Genomic DNA, 10470 nt, shown 5'->3' on the forward strand with positions numbered 1-10470 from the left:
GTTTACCCTGGTTAGAGTCATTAAGTGAAAAATTCGCCAACCAAATCAACTCAACAGGAGAAAGATTCTATTTTGCTTCCAACATATGCGTTGTGTTTTCAGCAAAATCGTTAATGACATATTGAAAAGACGTTCTAACTCCCACCATAACAATAATGTACCTATTTACTATGCCTCCCCACGGGACAGAGTTAGACACCAGGGTCGTTTTTTAACGTGTAGAAAAGGTACAAAAATAAAAATTGTCTCAGTCGTGAAGGATTTCTCCTCCACCGAAAGAGAACAAGAAATGAAAGTGCAGCATCTGAAGAACAGATGGTATTTATTTGCTCCCCCACCGAGCAAATTAGGCACAAGGCCGATTTTTAATGTGAGGAGTGAAGGGAGGGGGAAGGGGAAAAGGGGACCAGCTCCCGAGAGGTGGGAAATGGGAGCTGGTTAAAGGTCAGACATGTGGGGTTGCCCCCACATCTGGTCTTTGCTAGTCATAGCTAGTCATAGCTTGCAGCATCTGAAGAACAGATACTACACTTTGATCTTGACCAAAAGGCTAAGAAGGTTAAATACAGTGGAAGTGCCGACTACGTGGGTCGAACGATGTTAAGACTGGATAGTAGAATTCCACAACACACACTTGGTAAAATCAAGAATGGTACCTACCTACCAACGGACGTTCTTAGTAACACATCCGGCTCTTCAAATGGCTTATAATTTGTTTAAAACCCCGGCTTCTGCTATGAGCTTCAGCATGGACTCGTTTACCATTTTGAGTTGTGCTCATTCAGACTTCCATCTGAGGATTTTGCCGACCGTTCACCTTCGTTTGAAGAGACCTTCTCTTGGTAAACAAAAGCAATGTTTCTTAGGTTTGAACGTGATTAGCCTCCATGAGATTTTATGATTGTACATAGATAAAACGTAGCTTTATTTTAGATATATAATGTTTCCCCCATTTTTTATGCATGTTTTTCTTTGTGGGTTTCTCTAAATTTTACAAATAAAAATCCGTCAATCCAGTTTTAGGAAAATGAGAACGGAACCGCTGAGCCTCTTATTTTTTTCTATATTTTTAATCATGTCTTCTCTTTATACTTACATTATATAAGTTTTGTACCCCCACAAAAATTATGAAATTATATATAAATATATATACATTTACACATAAATGCTACTTTATATTCCAAGAAATTAAATGGTCCAAATCTTTGGCCATGGGCGTCCCTTATGAGAATTACGTGCTGATACATTTATTACAGTTCTGGGACCATTTGATGGAAGCTTGTAATTTCTATGATAATCCTCCAAACTGAATTCTTCAAGAACAGATTGTTCTGGGATTTAGGAAGCAACCGACAAAATCTAAACAATTAACGGTCGAAAGACTTCAACATGAAATTGTCAGAAAATGAAGTACAATTGATTTGAGTGTTCAGATCCTGGATCAAATCAATGTAAAACTGAGGGACAAAAGAGGCAACACATATCAGATGTTCAGTTAAGTGTATATGTTTAACAGAACACAAGTTGCTATTTTACCAATAGTTAATGGGGAATTCTGTGTTTATGCCTTTCAAAATTTTATGCATTTAAGACAACACATTTGAACTTGGCATAGCCAATTCCATAGTATGCTACGTTGCCCATTAAACCGATTATAGACTCCTTATGATTTGGATTTAACAAATTTAAATAGAATTAAAAAATGTTCTCCGCTATATAAATATTTGATACTTCTACAGAATTTGAATTGAATACTTCTTTAGTTCTAATTCTTATAAAACCTTAAATAAACTCTAAGTTGTAGGTTTAGTTCGACAAGTCGATTTAGTTCAGTTCAAATTTTATAGAAGCACCAAATATATTTGTTTGTTTCTTATTTTATGGAAATCACTCCAGACAAGACATGAAGCCACTTGATGCAAGAAACTAAATAAAAAAAATAATAATCGATCAAGGTCAAAAACTAACCCATAATAAGTATTACATAGATAGATTTCGATAATGTCACAGAACAAACATAGCTGTAGCTTTATTCATCTATTTGCATAGTACAGTCATAGTAGAGCAAGCACATCTATTATTATACTAAAGCTTGGGTAATCAACGTTTGTGTCTCCAAAGCATTCTTTGTATCTATTGTAATCACACGAAAGATATTTTAAAATATTTATCGGTGTAGGGATTGAGTTATGCTTGCAATAAAATTCATTTTAATTGTTTAAATTAGTCGTAATTTGCAACATGAAGCCTCCCCAAGACAGGAGCCATCCATTTCAATTGATGCTAGATGAGGAACAGAGCGTTGATGATGTAAAGTTAGGAGCTTGGTTTTAGATGCATTAAAAGTAACCAGCCATCTCTTCCCCCACTGAACGACGTGCTCAAGATCAGAGGAGAGGGAATCAGAGAGAACTTTATTATTTACGACCTTTGATGTGTTGCTTTAGATGGTCGTGTCATCAGCATAGATGTCAACGAATGAATTTAGTATGTGTTTTGGGAGATCATTGATGTAGATCAGGAAAAGAGTTGGGACCAGGATGGACCCATGAGGGACTCCAGCATTAATACTGTGGGCCTCAGATTTCTGCTCATCAACCACTAATCTTATGAACCTATCAGAGAGAAATGACTTAATTATTGAGAAAACATTTCCAGTTATACCGTAGCTGGAAATCTTGTGAGGTAGGCCCTTATGCCAAACCTTATCGAAGACCTTTGATATGTCAAGAGAAATTGCCCTAGAAAGGAAGCCTTTGTCAAGAGATTCACTAATCCTATGGGATATAACTTTTAGCCCATCAGCTGTAGATCTAGCAGAACGGAAACCATATTGCATGTCACTAAGGAGGTTATTTCTGCTGAGGTAGTTGACTACTTCTTTATTTAATATGGATTCCAGTAACTTACTCATGACACACAAGAGACTTATTGGTCTGTACTGAGAGGGAGATGATTTATCACCTGAGTTCTTAAATATACTGAATACTGATGAGGTTTTCCAGGGTGTTGGAAAGCACTAGTCTTAAGGCAACGTTTAAACAGTATTGTAAGTATGGGGGCAAGTTCTGGTCGAAGCTTTTTCAACACTATAATTGGAATGCCGTCTGGGCCAGTTGCTTTACTGGAATCAAGGTTTTTGATTAGTTTGGCAACCTCGTGCACAGATATTTGTATATTGGATAGGGTGTTGTCTGTTGTAGGAGGAAATACGAGTTGAAGCCCTTCGTTGCAGAGGGTAGAGTTAGCTGCAAAGTTCTTGGTGAATAGTTTGGCCTTGTCTGATGCTGATGAGATGACCTCAGGTCCATTGATGATGGTTGGAACACACACTTCTGTTCAGGATCCTGTTTGCTATTGCTATTTGCCAAAACTGGTGAGAACCAAGCTGCTGCTCAGCTACTTTTGATTTGACGGACTGAGCATATAGCTCGCTTGAATTTTTTCTTACTCTTTTACAGTGGTTGCTGGCAGTTCTGAAGGCAGCTTTAGTCTCAGTACATCTATTACGTTGGTAGCTATGGAAAAAGTGATTTCTGTGCGCAATGGCAGCAGCACATTCTGGGGAAAACCATGGCTGGCTGTTAGGTTTTTTTTGGATTTTTGTTGGATGGTATGAATCGGTCTATGCCTACAGTTAACCATTCGGTAAGGTCTGATACTATAGAAGATACATCCTTTTTAAACATGATGTAAGGATGTGATTTGGAAGATCATTAATGTAGATCAGGAAAAGAGTTGGGCCCAGGATGAACCCCTGAGGGACTTCAGCATTAATACTGTGAGCTTCTGATTTTTGCCCATCAACAACTACTACACTTATGAACCTATCAGAAAGAAATGATTTAATAATTGAGAAGACATATCAATCTATACCATAGCTAGAGATCGTGTGAAGTAAACCATTATGCCATACCCTATCAAAGGCCTTAGATATGTCAAGAGCAATTGCTCTAGAAAGGTTGCCTCTGTCGAGAAATTTGCTAATCCTATGAGATATAACTGTAAGCACATCTGCTGTAGATCTAGCAGAACGGAAACCATATTGAGTGTCACTAAGGTTATTTTTGTTGAGATGGTTGATTACTTCTGTATTTAACACAAATTCCAGCAACTTACTCATGACGCACAGGAGACTTATTGGCCTGTACTGAGAGGGGGATGAGCGATCACCTGAATTCTTAAATACAGGGCATACTGATGAGATTTTCCAGGGTGATGGGAAGCTATTCTCCTTAAGACAACGTTTAAACAGTTTTGTAAGTATGGGCGCTAGTTCTGGTTGAAGTTTTTTGAGTACTATAATTGGAATACCGTCAGGGCCGGTTGCTTTACTGGAATCAAGGTTTTTGATTAGCTTAGCAACATAACGTACCGATATATGTATATCACATAGCATGTTTTCTGATACAAGAGGAAATATTGGAGGTTGGCGGCCTTGGTCGCAAAGGGTAGAATTAGCTGCATAGTTCTTGGCAAGGAGTTTGGCTTTGTCTGATGCTCACGAGATTACCTCAGGTCCATTGATGATAGTTGGGATAGAGCACACGCTTCTGTTCAGGATTCTATTTGCTATTTGCCAAAACTGGTGGGAACCAAGCCGCTGCTTAGCTACTTTGGACGTGACGGACTGAGCATACAACTCTCTTGCATTTTTTATTACTTTCTTACGATGGTTGCTGGCAGTCCTGAAAGCAGCTTTAGTTTCCATACATCTATTAAGTTGGAAGCAGTGGAAAAAAATGATTTCTGTGCGCAATGGCAGCAGCACATTCTGGAGAGAACCATGGCTGGCTGTTAGGTTTTTGCTGGAACTTTTTCGAGGGTATGAAACGGTCTATACTTACAATTAACCATTCCGTCAGGTCTGATACTATAGAGGACACATCCTTTTTAAACATGGAACGCAGAGGTAGATCCGATATAAATGTACGGAAGCTATCCCAGTCAGCCTTACTGCATTGATATACTGTATGATGAAGAGGTACATTTGGGGACTTATTACATTTCATTTTTATCTTAATTGATACAACAAGGGGAGACAGAACAGAAACTGAACATAGTTCAGGGCAAGTTGTGAGAAAAGGTCTAGTAGACTCGCATACTGGCCGTCATTGCTGGGCACATGGGTAGGTTCGTGAACAATTTGAATGAGGTCATAAGCAATGGAGAAATCATGACAGAACCTCCCCTCATCATCGGTCTTGTTTGAGTGGGTCAACCATTCGATGTTGTGAACATTGAAGTCTCCATATACGTGAATGTTAGCTGAAGGATAAGCAGAAAGGACTTGGTCAATTTTCTCAGATATGCTTTTAAAGATAGTAACTCCACAGTTGTGGGGCGATAGAGAGTAAATATAAATGCAGTAGTGTGAGCTAATGCAACCCGGAAGCACATATAGGGTAAGTTAGGATCTTCTCTGGAGATGTCCCTACCACATGGAAAGCCATCTTTTATATAGGCACATATTCCATGCCCATGGCGATCTTGGGGGTCAGATTTAGAAGTTAAGTTAGAGTATCCTTTAATTGCGAACTCTTCTAGGGAAATAGCCTGTCCAATGCCAGTTTTGCTTAAAAATAAAAGGTCTGGTTTTGTCTCCTGTAATTGGGTTTCAACCTCTGGAAGGTTAGAGTGTAGACCCTTGATGTTGGAGAAGGAGACATGGTAGTAGGGGTCTACATTGGAAGTTGGAGAACCGGGTTTAATCGTGTATTTTTTCTTGAAACTTGTTATGATGGAATTTGGAAATTTGTGGACTAGGTCGTCAGATTTGCTTAGAGCAGGACAGAGAGGGGAAACTAAGAGAGAAAAAGAAACGAAGGTTTTTTTTTGTAGAACATGATAAGGTAAAGCCGTAACAATTACACACTAATATTGCATCGAGAGGCCCCACCAGAAGCTACTGCATGGTCCAGAATCCATTCACCAAATGGCAATACAGTAGCTCCAGTACTTTGCACCTGCTGATAGGACAGCCTCCTTAGTGATTAATCCAAGGTTCGGGTCCCTGACTATCGGGCGGATAACAGCAGCCCAGATAAAACGTTTACCTCCAGCACCCTTACTCGTGACATGACCACAAGGATAGATATAGAAACAGAAATTTTCCGACACCTCAGGCTACTCTTTACAAAGTACTACCGACCTGGAAAGCAGCTTTTTCTTCACCCTTTGTCAGAAAAATCATTCATTGGAAATGAGGACTGAGGGACAAAAAAGGAGACGCGAGAGTTACTGGAGCTGCCGATAACACATCCACATGCATTATTTACTCTCCATTGAAAAAATAAATAAAATAATAAATGAATAAACTAAACTAACCTAGTGACATGGCTACAAGGATAGACATAAAAACACAAAATTCCGCCATCTCTGCCAACTTTTCGCTGAAAATACTGCCAACCTAATGAGCTGAACCGGTCAGGTTAGCATCTATCATATACAATGTTAAACACTTATAACCGTTACTTGCATTTATTAGAAAACTAAGTTAAAAGAAAAGGGATAATGTCATCGAGAAAGATGGGCAAGAAATACAGCCAGATGGAAGAAGGCGTGGAGGAAATTAAACTGACAAGAGAGATACAACAGACAGGCATACTGAGAGACAAAGGAAAAGCAAACGGAAAAAGAGGAAAAAGACAAGAGAAAATGACCCATCAGAGCACCTACCACAATATACTGTTTTTTAATCACTTCTCCATAAAAATTACCGGAAGTCTTGCATATGAAGAGATGACAGGTTTTGAGATAGCATATAATGGATCCGTTTTTGTTGTTGCTGTTGTTTTATTATTTTTGTTAACTAATCTGTTTCGGTATTCATAAGGTCATCAGTTTTGGTCACCATTTCCTCCTTTTGGCGCCAAACAAGAATAAATGCAATCTGGGCTGAGTTTTTACATCAGATAATGACCTGTCATTTCAGAATCTCCATTGCCAGATGATGACAAAACTTTATCTTTCCTCACATAACTAGAACTTTAGATAAGGTGTCAAAAAAGAGATTTTTTTAAAAGATTAGTCATTCCCTGATGATATGGAAAGGAGGAAGAGATAAACCTAAGATTACGTTTGACAGAGAATCAGTTGATAATGTTTATTGGAAAAATTGTCCACAGGAAGACATTTTTTTTTATTTCTCTTTATTTGGTGTCTTCTTATTGTTTTTGTTCATTATTGTTATAACATTAATATTTTTTTTTTTTTTGGTCAACTCTTTTGTTTTATCTTTCTACTTTGTTTAATCATTTTTATCAGTTTATTATATTCTGATTATCAGGTTTTTTGATTTGTATTCATTGTGCTTTATTTTTCATTGTTTTCGTTGGTTAATTCTGTTCATTAAGCAGAATTTCATTAAAATTGGATATTTTTCTAATTTGGGATTATTAAAAAAAATAAAATATTGGTAGCAAGATGGTAATTTGTGAAAGTGGTGTGAAAATAAGGTTATGGACGGTATTTTTCATGTAAGGTAAGCAAAAAGTGAAACATTCCACATAAAAAAATAAAAGTTTAGAATTAGGACTATATGACGAGATATGACGTCATGGAAAGAAGTACAACGAGTAGCATGGTCGATTCTACCTTTTATCTGCATATCTGACTTTAAAGTGATCAGATATCTTTTTCAAGGTTCACTATCACTGTTAGGAAGGGTAGACAAATTGAATCCCATTTAAATGTACATCGATGTACAATGCTAAAAACAAAAGCCAACAAAACTGAAATTAAAAAGTGTTCGACTGAGCTTCAATCTATGGTCCCCCCTCGCCAAACTTTCACAAGAAGCTGAGGACGTCATTATCTAAGGAACCAACTTCTCCAAGCCAATATTAGACTCCTTGATATTTTTAGCCGTTTTGAAATCACATTCCCTCTTTTTGCCTTTTTTACTTCAGTTTTTGACTTCAGTTAGTGAAGTAGAGGTCCTTCTAGATTAAGGAAATGTTTTTTTTTCCATTCCAGAGTCCTCCTTGTTGGGATCTAGATTCTCCATTGAAACAAAAATGTAGTAGGCAAAACAAACAAAAACAAATACAACTAAAAACAGACGGAACAAAAACTCGCTTCTCGCAGACACGTGGGTCGTAACACGCACAATGTACTTGCTAGAATCACCTACACACAATCTGCAGAACGCTCCCTCTTCTTTCCAGTGTCCTGCCTTTATAGCGGCCAGGAACGACATATTTGCATAATCGCGCGAGAGCAGACGTGATTCAACGATAATTACATTGGGTAAACGCTAATAAAAGCCCATGGACGCTATCTTGGAACTCTCTCTTTCGCTCAGCCCAAAACAGACGTATTAGAGGTAAGCTCTCTATTTCTCATTTTGGTTACTGCTAATTCTGCTACACTCCCCCCTGATCTCATGATCACAAATGGGGCATGAGGGCAGTCGTCTTTATCGGGTACTTCTTCGAAGAACCGGAGGCAGCACTTCCTCCTTGTCATCTTCCTCATTACCACCGTTATTGCCGTCAGCCTGTTCCATAGGCGGTGTTTCACAATCAGGGAAGGGACAGGGGGGGCAGTATCTGTCTTTGTGGGGTACTCCTTCGTAAAGGCAAGACGGGTTTCCGCTTCTTCAGTATGTGCATTATATGGCTCTCCATCATCCTGCATTATACTCTCTGCTCGTTCAGAAGACATTGTACGGTCTTCCTCTTCCTCCGATGTAACAACAATGGTGAGGGCGCAGATCTTTCACGTGGCAAGTCACACCGTCCACCAAAATCGATTGAGGGCTTGGTCAACTCACCCTTACCGAACCTCGTTTACATCGATTTTGCAGTCTTTTGACCCACACGCGATCTCCAACCTGGTAAGAGCTGTCCTTGGGATCTGCGGATGCAGTTGCGAGATTGATCTCCTTTACTCGAACTTCGTATTGATAAATCCTGTTGGCAGGAGCAGTGAAGGGAGATGTGTCGTCTCTTGGTGTGATGTTATACCAATAGACAGCTTCCTGTATGGGATAGCGCATTCTAGCCGCTATTCATTTCACTGTACAGTGACATCGCTCCGCTATGCCATTCCCGGCTGGAGCGTACGCACAACGGAATCGCAAGTGAACTCCCCATTTATGTGCAAATGCTTGGAATGCATTGCTGCAGAAAGCTGTGTCATTGTCTAAAAGGATTTCATGCGGCGAGCCACGCTCGAGGAACACTGTTTCCAACTGATGGATCACGCTTGCCGAGTCCTGTCTTGCCAATTTCCTCCAAATGGAGAAACGCGATGGACCACAGTCTGTTAGAGTAAAAAAATGGAAGGTGCCATAATGCGTGATATCCATTCCAATTCTTTGCCAATTCTTGTTAACTTCCAGCTTTTCCTTTTTCCACCTGACTGGCGCTGGGTCAATGGACTGACATTCCTCACATTTCCGTATGACTGTTTTAACGGTTGTTTTTGTCATGGTTGGGCAACTTCTCCTAACAAAGTAGGTAGTGTGTCTCACCCCCGGATGTCCACTACATTGTTCATCACGTAACAATGCTGGGAGCCTCTGGAATTGCGTTTCCTCACTTCCACCATAGTTCACTGTGTTCCATCCAGACCGCCAGTCCCAGCACTCGTGCACCGTCCTTTAACTGCTCCGGGTTCTTGCACTCCAACCTGAACTGCGCTAGGTGTTCTCTTACATGGGTCGCGGGCACCACATCCTCATTGACAAAAATGTCATTGATGTAAGCAGATGCTGCGCGGCTTACAACTTCTTCCTGAGACAATACTTCGCTGACAATTGCTCTCATGATCAGGGGAGCCACATTTAAACTGAACGCCAGACGGGTCAGGCAATATTTTTTCCCATCAGTTTTCAGTATCTGGTATGGCCACAGTGTCTCATGGACCCTGACTTGTAGGCATGCTCTCCTGAGGTCCAGTAGAGACACGTTAGCACCTTTTTGTCTCCATTCGCACAGCTTAGCCGCACAAACATCTGCGTTGGCCGTAAACGCGTCTACATAATGATTTAGTTCCCGGTAGTTCATTACCAGGCGCACTTTGGCTTTGTTCTGCTGCATCACAGCCATCAGGGGAATTAGGCCTTTGGGAGGTCCCAATTTATCCTCTGGGTACGGCACGAACCAACTATTATCTATTCAGATGCGGAGCTCCTGCATGTATTCTTCACCGATTTCTGCCAGCACTGGGTATTCTTACACTCGATTGTGTAGTCTTTCAGGGGGGTGGTCCTCAGACCACTTCCACGATGCGGTCCACGTTCGGTTTTGATGATCAAAGGTGGCGGTGAAATCTGGTTCATTAATAGAAATGGCTGCGCATTTAATATTTTTCCAGTCCCCCAGCCACACTGATCCTGTAAGGTTGACAACGACACCGCCCAGAGCTTTTATGGCGTCGATCCTTAAAAGTAAGTCAAACCCCAGCGGTTTGCCATGCACCACCAACACATCGATTCTGGCAGGCACACCTTCGTCATAGTAG

The 10470-nt window shown here is 40.2% G+C and overlaps 1 pseudogene; it reads right to left on the reverse strand.

Annotated features, from left to right (window-relative positions):
* Positions 1–399: 399 nt before the first annotated feature.
* On the reverse strand, positions 400–562 carry LOC145285414 (U2 spliceosomal RNA; annotated as a pseudogene).
* Between the last annotated feature and the right edge of the window lie 9908 nt (positions 563–10470).

The sequence above is a fragment of the Euprymna scolopes genome, chromosome 9 (genome assembly GCF_053919585.1).
Source record: "Euprymna scolopes isolate OS-2025 chromosome 9, ASM5391958v1, whole genome shotgun sequence".
Lineage (NCBI taxonomy): Eukaryota > Metazoa > Mollusca > Cephalopoda > Sepiida > Sepiolidae > Euprymna > Euprymna scolopes.